This window comes from Sander lucioperca, chromosome 7 (genome assembly GCF_008315115.2).
Source record: "Sander lucioperca isolate FBNREF2018 chromosome 7, SLUC_FBN_1.2, whole genome shotgun sequence".
NCBI classification, from domain to species: Eukaryota; Metazoa; Chordata; class Actinopteri; order Perciformes; family Percidae; genus Sander; species Sander lucioperca.
Genome location: NC_050179.1, coordinates 10,397,010 through 10,408,777, shown reverse-complemented (window position 1 = coordinate 10,408,777; position 11,768 = coordinate 10,397,010). Strand labels below are relative to the sequence as shown.

The following is an 11,768-nucleotide window of genomic DNA, read 5'->3' as shown; positions in this document are numbered from 1 at the left end:
GCCTTGATGCTGGCGCCGCCAAAGTTTCAACTCAGGGCGGGACAGTTGTGTCAACCTTTGCACTCACTGTCTGTCAGTGCCAGTGCTTGCCATGGTGCCTGCTCGGCCAGCCAGCGGCGCTGTTTGGTTTGCTCTACTACGGTATTTGGTATTGTGGTGTACATTCATTATACATAAATACATACTGTACATTCTTTACACATAGGTCACGCTGTAATGTAAACAATTCTAAATATATTATATTAAAATATGTACAGCTTCAGTAAAGACCAGTTGCCTACAGATAATAGGCCTAGAGCTTGTTATGCTTTCTTTGCTTTGCTGCATGCAGGTCTATTTGTCATTTTGAATGTTGAATTTTATAACAGATTCATTCCACACAAAATACGACTTTTATTTAAACATTTTAGATATCATAGGCAGACACATTAATGAATGTAGTAATACATTTTAAAGCCTTTTTTATTTTAAAAATGCAATTCCTTTTGAACATTCAAAAACGAATTCATCATTTAAAGATGTAATGAGGAAATATAATTAATTTGGTGTATTTTAGTCTTATACACACACAAACACACACACACACACATGCATAATTTAAAGTTAGATTGAAGTGAGATAAAATATATTTATCTATTTAGAAAATCATTAGCTGTGGAAGACATAATTTGCAAATTATATTCAAGTGAGTTTGAAGTAGCCTACTCCAATATCATTTTTGTACAAAATATCATTCTTCTTCTAAAGGGTTACACATCTTGTTTTTATCTCATACCCCATTTGTGGCCTATCAGTACAAACTGCACTGCATTTTGGCAAAGAAAGTGTGTCAAAAGTTCATCTCTGCTGTGGAAACCATTTACTTATGTAGGAAACAATTTGTTCGATTCCGATGTGCCAAAGAGACAGTGGTTCAAAGAGCTAATTTGGGTACAATAACAACAACAAAAACTCAGCAAACCTCCTAGTGCAGCTGTCATTATCTGGTCAGATATATTACATTTTGAGTCAGTTGTTGGAGCTCAGCCAGAATGACTTCTCTTCATCCATTTAGAGCTGTCCAACTGTAATCGGGTCACTCACTTTAACATAACATTTAGGAACTGGTCAAAACGTTTTATTATTTTTAGTAGTTTATGTAATCTCAATGTTTTTGTTGTTATATAACATTACTGTCAGCATGGATAGATTAACCTTTGGTTGCCCATGGGAAATAAAAGGCTGTTAGGCCCCTATTGATCACCACTGCCCACCCAACCTCTCCCATGAACCTCAGACTTGTGGGGCCCTAGGGCAGTTGGCACCCTAAAGTTTGACTGTCAGAAGTGAAAAGCTGATGGTGGTTTCACAATAGGATATGTTATTTAAGGAATCATGTCCTAAACAGAACCTGGATCAGTGCCCAAAAAAATGAACTATTTGCAGCATAATTCTGCAAACAGTTTATTCAAGGAAGTTTTCCAGAAAAAACATGTCATTGTTATTGTTGAATGTACTTCAAATACAAGAGATTTCTGATTTCATCACTATTTTTTTGTGAAACCTTACTATCGTTTACTATTTTGTAAGGAGGACATTGCAAACAATCCAAATTTGTACATCCTCATTATTAGGACAGAGTTTCTCAAACCTATAAGATGATGTTCAGGAACTTTCTTGAAAAACATGAAAAGTGTAAAATTACCAATACCACAAATAAACAAGAACAGGGAACCATTAGTGTGCACTGTCGCAGGTTTGCTTTAATCGATCTGTAAACAATATACCCAATATTGTACAGTCGGAAATCAATACACATTCTTTCTACTGATAATAACAACTATTAGCCTATGAAAGAAAGTCCCAATATAGCCTGACATGAACAGACAAAAATATGATCACTATCAGGCAGATAAATATAGAAAGGACAAAACAAGACACGTTGTTCTGACTGGGGACAAACAATTGACAGCTTGTCAGAGCGAACAGAGTGCCTAATCATTCGGCTCGTTCGAGATGAGCAGCGACTCTTTACAGTTTCAGCGATATGAATTTTGATTGGTCATCTCATCGACTGTTTCAATTGTGATTGGTCACTTTGCTTTGCGGAGTCTATTGTGATTGGACATGTCGGTTTTACTCCACGCCCTCCCACCAAGGGAGTGAAATAACAACAATTCCCTGTGGCTCCCAACGTACTAGCTATTTAACTAGCTTAGGGCTGTAAATTATAACATTCACTAACTGGATTTAGCTGCAGCATAAGGGAGTTTATGTATTGTCAAATAATGCCAATTTAGCGACGGTAATGTTAGCTGCAACGAAAAAGTGTCCATTATCTCAAAGACAGCATGTAAGCAGGCATCATTAACAGAATATGAACGCCAGTCAGCTTTAACAGTAGACATTTAGTTACTTTGTAGTCATTAATATCTAAGTGTAAACTTTGTCTAACCGTTGGCCAGCGTTAGCCACACTTGACATAGCTAGCTAGCTAGCTGCGGACGACGGCCACCGTCGGTATGTTTCCTTCCATGTTAGACTCGCCGTGGAACATCTCGTTTGCAGGTTGTGGCTTCCTCGGCATCTACCACATCGGTGTTGCTAGCTGCCTGAAGGAACAGGCTCCTTTTCTGGTACAAAACGCCAGGCACATATATGGGGCATCAGCTGGAGCTCTCACTGCCACTGCTCTGGTCTCTGGAGTATGTCTTGGTAGGTATTTTTTGGGTGTTTAAACATGTCCAGGAGAGGGAAAGGAAAGATGCTAGAAAACAGACAACTAGGGTGCTATACTCCAGTATTAAGTTTAAAATGCTTGTGCAGTAAACTGCTAAAGAACAAGTTCAAATGTAGCTTTTTAAAAGTTATGTCAAGTAGACTACTTATAGTAAACTGTAAACATACTCTGTTGCAAGTAAAAGTAAAGTAAAACTACCACCAAATCGTAAAGTATTGTTACTCATTATGCAGAATCGACCCTTTATTTTATTTTATTTTATTTATTTTTTTTGTGGACTATAAGGTTATATACTAGCAATGGATTATTACTTTTGTTATAAGCATCATTTTAATGTTGTAGCTTGACGAGGTAGAGCTCATTTTTATATCCTGTAGAGTAGTTTAATCTGTAACTATGTAACACATGCTTTATATGTTCATCTGCAAAGTAACTAGTAATAATATTGCCTTCTGATTTGTAGCAGAGTAAAAGAATAAAGTAGCATACAATGGTAATAGTCAAGTAAAGTACCTCAAAACTTAGTTGCATTCCACCGCTGGTAGTTGCATGAACCATTGGCAAGGACCAATATGGCATCCTGATCATATCCATGTTAAAATGAATATGCCATACCAACTAAGCCCTCAAGCATAGAAACCTAGAAAACAACCATAGGCCGTTATGTAATTCTTGCTTTTCCAAATATAGTTGAGTACAATATCTAATCAAAAATCTACTTAATTAAAGCTGCAATGCCTGCTTTTATAATCTAGACAAAGTACAGTTCCATTAAGAACTTTATTTATCCCAAAACTTCCTACAGGATAAGAAGATCATATCTTCATCCAATCATTTAGAGTAACAATCCGTCTCAATGTCTTCACAGGAGAGGCTGGTGCAAGTATCATCAATGTTGCCAAAGAGGCGAGGAAGCGATTCCTCGGGCCCATGCATCCTTCCTTTAACCTGATGAAGATTGTGCGACACATGCTGCTGCGCACTCTGCCAGCTGATTGCCACCTTGAGGCCAACGGGCGGTTAGGAATCTCTCTTACCCGAGTGACAGATGGAGAAAATGTCCTGTTGTCGCACTTTAACAACAAGGAGGAGCTGGTGCAGGTGGGATTTGAGTCTGAGTATATTTCTCTTAATTATTATCCTATTATAAATAATGAAACCAGATGTCTGGATACAGTTGGTTTAATATATCAACACTGATAATGTGACAGTATGGGGGGGGGGGGCATATGTGGATTCAGAAGCCATTTATATAGAAGAATATTTTGAGACATGATCTTTAATAATGTGGATATGGTGATTAGTCAATTGATCAATTAAATCAATATATCAAGAGACAAACACTCTAGTTTCAGCTTCTCATATGTTTTTTTGTTTTATGTCATTGTAATTGAGCATCTTTAAACAAATCAAATTACATCATTTTCACTATTGTCTGACATTTTATAGACAAAACAATCAATTAATAGGAAAAAAATAATCTGCAGATGAATCGATCTAATAATAGGCTGTGACTGTTAATTTGACTCAGCTACAGTAATGTAATGTCACTGTAATGCATCCTTTAAGAACAGAAAAAGTCAGCATTTAAGTTACATCATGACATTGTGATAACTAGTAATATATAGTTTTACGCTGTAATATACACATAATATCAATATATCACCCAACTGTAATTCCACCTCCAACAATTTGTCAAAAACTTTTTGTTTCTTATATTATCTCTGTTGTTATCTAGGCATGTGTCTGCAGTGCCTACATCCCAGTGTATTGTGGCCTCATTCCTCCCACACTGCAAGGAGTGGTGAGTAGATCAATATTATTCAGCATGTGGCACTGTCCTTATGTTGTCAATATTCTATATTTGGTTTAATGAAAAGAAATGACCTTAATTACTTTCTTGGATTTTAAATTAAGGACTGTACATTAGGTATTGCTGTTGGAGAGGTGTAATGACCGGTCTACCTTGTACTGTATTTCCTCTCATTGTGTTTTGTTGTTGTAACATTTGGCACTTTCTTCATCTGTACTGTAACTGCCCCAATCAGAGGCCTCCCTTCTTCAAGAATGTGTTTGTTCTGAATGGCACATGGGTGGAAACAATGATTATAAAATTCCTCAACAGTCAGTGTTTGTCAGAGATCTCAAACTAAAGGGAAAGCAGAACTTGTATTTTTTATTTATTTTGCTGGACATATTTCTAGCGCAAAGGTTTTCATGGCAATTTAATTGAGCAATACCAGCGCTCCCACCCTCCCTCTGTGGCCTTTGTGATGGCTTTTAATGTGCCTGTGTGTGTGTGTGCGCGGCCAAAATGTGAGAGTGGCAGAGCCAGATGTGACCACCATGTTGGTACAGGCTTTAAGGTTGTTTTCTTCTCTCTGACTGTGGCTCAAATTCAAATTCAGAAAACATTATGTCACTCTGGTCTTATCTGTTAACACACACACCATGCCCTTCACCTCACTGACAATCATTAACCAATACACAGGATATGATGTCACTATTATCATATTCCGTGTGATGTTTGCTCTGTGGCCAAATATGATTTACAGTCAACATTTTGAAAACATTGCTTCAAAGAAGTCTCAGTTTGTCCTGATGCTAATATTGATCTTTATCATTCAGCGATATGTTGATGGAGGAATCTCTGACAACCTGCCGCAGTATGAGCTGAAAAATACCATCACTGTGTCCCCGTTCTCCGGAGAGAGCGACATCTGCCCCCGAGACACTTCCACCAACATGCACGAGCTGCGATTCACCAACACAAGCATTCAGTTCACTCTCACCAACCTCTACAGAATCTCCAGGGCACTTTTCCCTCCAGACCCAATGGTAGGTCACTTGATTACAACCTTCCTGATCCACACATACACATACACACACACCCACACCCCCCACACACACACACAGATTAATTATTAACACAAATTAACTCAGTGGACTTTTTGTATGTGTTTGTTTCTGAGTGCAGATTATGAAGGCCATGTGTAAGCAGGGATATAAAGATGCTCTACACTTTTTAAAGAAGAATGGTAAGAAACAGTGGTTCACTTTTTTTTTCTATCCTCCAAATCATGTTATGCTCTGTTCAGGTCAGTAATAACGAGCTTAATTGATTTTGTGTCCTTTGGCCAGAAGGTACTAGTATGTACACACAGTATCATCCTGATATGCTATCAGAACCTGTGCTTCCTGTGACCATTTCACTAAATCAATAGACTGCTTTTGCTTGTGATTAGACTTACTCATTTGTTTGTTCATTTTATGTTTTTGGCAATGTGTAAGCACATACTCAACATGGTATTACAAAATCACCATTTACAAATGTGTTGATTATTATAAATGACTTGAACAATTTAACTAATTAAGAAATTACATCACCACTGATCACAGATAAGGAAAAGATCATATTTTTCTTCTGTTTTCAGGACTGCTTCATTTCAATGGACCTCACAGAGACAGGCCCCTGCTGGCTAATAATAAAGACAATGAGGATTATAAAGATGAGGAGGAGGACAATAACAATGATGAAGAGAAGGAAAAGCCACATGTGGAAGATGGAGCAGTGATGATTCATTTCAGTTCCTCAACAGAAGAGCAGTTCATTGAACACCTTCCACCCGCCCTGCACAAAGGTAACATAGAAGAACAAATGAAAGGAAGTGCAAGAAGAATAAATAGTTGTGGCTTCAAATCTAGCCTTTTGTCACTGTCCTGCAAAAACCAAATGTCAACTTTTCATGGGCTAAGAAAAACAGCTCTGCATTAGCTTCGTGAAAATGCATTTTTTTTAAAAATGAAATGGGTTTTCAAATTTGGACATGCACGGTACAAGGACAGCAGCACTATGTACTATGAATGAAATGTTTATACTACCACTGACATCGTCAATGACTATATCCACATATATGCAACTAACGACTATCTTCATAGTCGATTAATCTTTCGATTATTTTCTCGATTAATCAATTAGTTGTTTGGTCTATAAAACGTCAGAAAATGGTCCAAAATGTTGATTAGTGTTTTCCAAAGCCCAAGATGATGTCCTCAAAGCCCTGGTTTTGTCCACAACTCAAAGATATTCAGTTTACTGTCACAGAGGAGTGAAGAAGTATTCACATTTTAGGAGCTGGAATCAGAGAATTATTATTATTATTATTATTATTTTTTTTTTTTTTAAATGACTCAAACCGATTAATCAGTTATCAAAATAGTTGGCGATTAATTTAATAGTTGACCACTAATCTGTTATTCTTTGCAGTTCTAGTCAGTTGTAATGTAAAGTATAATGCTTTGAAGTAATGCATACACATTAGTTGGTATTGAAACAGTACTATGACACATATTATGGGTTGTTTTCTGACCCACCTTCCATCCGATAGTATTTCCCTTTTCAAACATGGATTAGAGCAGAGCACAACTTGTGTACATAAGGAAATGCTGTATTTGCTTACAAGGACAATTATGTTTATCATGCTGAAATTGGTAATGTGATGTAGGCTACATGTTTTAACATATGTCTCCTGTTTAGCTCATGAACGGTGTTGCATAAAGCAGGTTTATTCTGTGAATAGTTAAGTAAGTTGTAAACGTTGTGATCCTTTGCCTCCCTCTGCAGCTCTAGTTGAGGCCTGCATGGAGAGGAAGAGCCTGACGCAGTCGCTAAGCAACCTGCTTCCTGTCAGGATGGCCTCAGCCATGATGCTCCCCTACACTCTCCCTGTGGAGTCTGCTATGTCCTTGACTCTCAGGTACTGTAGGACTTAATTAAAGCTGGTCCTATTCCCTCCTTATTTGATGTGCACTCAGAATAGTACTACAGTATAGTACAGTACTACTTCTGTATGTCTACTTGGGTCTTATGTTTGTAGTTGTGTACTGCAGAATTTTTAGAATGCTTTTATTGATTAATGGAACTGACTATCCTGTAACACTAACACTGTTGTCCATAAATACATTAAAACAGCAGAAAACACTGGACAGGCCTTCTGTGCTGATCGACTAACAGTGACATATCCCATGTATAGACTTCTGGAGTGGCTGCCAGATGTGCAAGAAGATGTGGGATGGATGCGAGAGCAGATATTAAAAATCCTACAGCATGTTCTTCGCCAGGCCTCCAAAAGCATTTCCCAGCAAGTATCTGCCAGGTAGGTGCAGTTACAAGGACATATAACTTAAAAAGATTCAAGACATTTCTGCTATATGTCTACAAAGACTGCAGCTACTTGTCTTTTTAAGGGATCTTTTAACATCTAATCATACCAGAATACATTAAACGTCAGGTCTATACGCTCTGTGATGGATCTAGCTGCTATCTACAGTATGTAAACCTGGCCGGGCACTTGGGGGCAACAAAATCAAGTTGTGAACACATGACATATCATCAAGTTGATAAGTCAAACTTGTTAGCAAACTGTTGCTTATTGCACATCCAGCAGTTACAGAGCAACATTATCATTCATTTGGAGTCGTGTTTCTGTCCACATGATATATGTCCAATACTCACTCTCTTTTGGCTCTGTTTTTGTTCTCTACCAGCTCTTAAGGTGAATATGTGGCTCTTTAGCTGCTAAATGCTCCACTATGTTCACCAGCTATAAGCTATTTGTGTCTGTCTGCTGTTTGGTGCTCAGCAGGCTGAGCAACCATAACCATAGAGACCAAAACAGTGAAGTTGCGGGCTGGACAAACAATGAGCTGAAACTCACTTTAAAGCTCTGTAAAGCAAGGGAAGCTGCAGAGTCAGGTGATAATTCTTTGTAGGTCCATCACTACGATGAACAAGCGACCCCTTTTACATTGTCTCACTGTCATTTGATACATATGCTATGTCCTAATTCAGGGGCTGCACCCTTCGGAGGTCACAGCCTTTGAAGATTACCTCAGCCGCAGCCTTGGAAGCCCACGGAAGGCTGAACCGAGCGGCCTCCAAAATTAGACGGTCTGGTCTGCAGAGCATTTCCTGTTTGCGTCGAAGCACCTCTCGTGTCTCCGAGACCAGGAGAGCTCCAGTCAGCTCACAGCGGGGTCTTTAAGCATGACTGGCCGGCCAGATATCTAGCTACTCCCACAGAGCTAGCTGGCGTCAGGCAGTTTATGGAGCTTCTACACTCCAATGCAAATTTGGAGCAAATTTTTAATTTGCCATACATTTTCATAACACTGCCTGTATTCGACATCTACACAGTTAATTTCTCACCTAAAACATTCTCAGAAGTGAATTAAATAATGAAATAGCAGACAAAAATTGTAAAAAAAAAAAAAATGGTTGTTAGCGTTTGTGTTGGCCTGTGCTTCTGATTGATGGGAATCCTGGGGCTGTGAAGGATACAACAGTAGGGTCCTCCGAATTCTGTAAAAGGGGGGCGGTTTTGTGGACCGCATTTGAAGGAGCCTTCGAAATTAAATTAAATGGGACAGCCTTCGTCGCGCCGGTGTGACGCAATCGGTCAACGAATGCAGCCTCCGAAGGCTGCAGCCCCTGAATTGGGACATAGCTATAGTTACAGAGATACCTATTATAGTCGCTTTAATAACAATAAGTGAAATAGTTACAGCTGTTTGCTCTTTGACACTTCTTACTCTAGGTTTTCCTGGCAGCTGGAGCTGCAACACTACCAGTCACTCCCATCGCAGATCAGCTCAACCAGCCTGTTTCCCAGCTGGGTGAATGGGAGCAGTTCTTCAGTCCTGGATGTCTTCATGCGTCTCAACCAGTACAAGAGGCAGCTGCTGTCTGGAGTGCTGTGTATCAACATGGACGTGCAAGGCTCCTTCAAATCTGGATCAATGTCCCCGGATAAGAGCCCTCCCTCGACCCTCTCCCCTGAAGGCCTCACAATGGTTGTGGTTGATATTCTACCTGCTGCCAACTCGGAGAAACCATCAGCAGCTCCTAAGAGCTTCTGATGGGTTTCTGCTGCAAATGCTGCGGCCCTAAGGTTCAGATGTACTTATTCTATATCCAGGAACATTTTCAAGTCATTTAAATCAGAAATTAACATATGTTTAAACCCTGGCATTAAGGTATTTTTAAGATGCCAGGAAGACATTCGAAATCTAATCGGCCACTTTGTACAGTGGTTGGAAATGGTAATAATGTAGTATATTTACACTTACTGTGTATTAAAAATGTTTTGACAAGTGCATGACACTAAAAATAAGTCTTAACTACAGTATAATCAGCAAGCCTATAAACACAGTGTGTCTGTAGGTCTACAAAAGTGCTTTTAAACTTGCTAAAACATGAATTGCATGGCGTTACAAACAAAAATGCACACTTGAAGTAGCACTGTTAAAATAGGCGAGTGTTTTATGTTTTAGTGGAATTTAGTCAGACGAGTATTTAAGCGCAGTGTTACTCCTGTATCTGGTTATGAGCTCACTTCTGACCAACAGTGGATGCACCAATCTGTTTGTTGCAGGTAGTTACTCCATTTATTTGATGCCAATGTCAACGCAGTATTGTGAAAAAATACATAGTCTTTGTGTTCTAGGTTTATATGAATGTGAATGTCTTTACAATTATTTATAAGGAAATACTGCTCTGTTTTCCCAATCAAAGAAACATGTTTTTATCATCTTGATTTACTAACATGTAAATTTCTACTCTTTAGATTTCATTTTAAATCTACATTGTATTGAATGTCTGCTTAAAAATCACAAATTTTACATTTTAATGTAAACAGTAAATAAGAAATTGATTATATTTTCATAATCCAAAAATCAGTTTAATATGAATTGCACTTTCCGAGTTTCATATGTAATCAGTTTAATATGAATTGCACTTTCTTAGGTAATAACCTACCTGTTTGTATGCTTTTCTTGTACTATATACTACAAGACATTATAACTGTTGTTGTGCCTTGAACTTCAATGAAATAATTGACAAGTGAATTTAACATTGTCAAAGGGTTGCAGGGAATAATATTTATGTGATCACTAAATAAAATGGTGTTGTTTAACATTAACTGCAGCTCATGTGTGTGTTTTCTTATTGCTGTGAACAGCAATCATACTCACATTAGCCAGAAAAAGCTGTGACGTTCAGTGCACACAGAGCAGGGAACAGTACACAGCCAAAACATTAACCAAACATTGAATCAGGGTCTTTTTGGGAAGCTTCCAAATGATCCCAGCAAAATGACTTGTGAGTGTAAAGCACAGGAATAATGTAGCTTTTTAATGTACTGCTGGACACGGTTTGACACTAAAGGGGTAACATAAGAACTGTGAAATCTGAAAATTGAGATTAGAGATAAAAATAAGATTTCTTGGTTCAATCCAAAACTAGGAGCTGTGATGATAAAAACCACAACTGTAATATCCACTGGCAATTATTTTGGTTTTGTAAATATAGTTATAGATATTGGAAATATGTATAAGACAAGATGATATAAGATAAACCTTTATTGATGCCCAGAGTGGAAATACTGCAGCACAAGAACAGAAATAAGTACAGATAATTAGAGATATACTAAAAAACAATAAGAGATATAAAACTTAAATAAGAATAGAAGTAAAGCTACATAAGAGCAATTCAAAGCAAAAACTACAAGGTAAAAGTGACAGTGGTGTGTTCAATAGCAACATAGTCAGTACTAAGTAGTTTGTCAGTATATAGGTAATATGGAATTATAATATAGTATGTGAGGTTTTTCTGTTTTATATCATCGTAAACTGAACATGTTTGTTAGATTGTTGGATGATTTAAAGAAAACGTTTATTAACGAAAATTATAACATTTTCACTATCGTCTGACATTTTATGGACAAAACAAACGATTCATGGGAAAAAAATAATCTGTAGATGAATCGATAGTGACAAAAAATGTTAGTTGCAGCCCTAATAGTAGGTAATAACAGTCATTTCACTGTAATGCATCCTTTAAGAACAGAAAAAGACAGCATTTAACATTACATGTCATTTAGCTGACGCTTTTATCCAAAGCGACTTCCAATTAAGTGCTTTCAACCCGGAAGGTGCAAACTCCAGACAACAAGTAGTAAGTGCAAGTACATTAGCTTTAAATAAGCAAAAC

The 11,768-nt window shown here is 37.8% G+C and overlaps 1 pseudogene; it reads left to right on the top strand.

Moving 5' to 3' along the window:
* The first annotated feature begins 2,120 nt into the window (after positions 1-2,120).
* LOC116038312 lies at positions 2,121-10,699 on the top strand (annotated as a pseudogene).
* Positions 10,700-11,768: the final 1,069 nt, after the last annotated feature.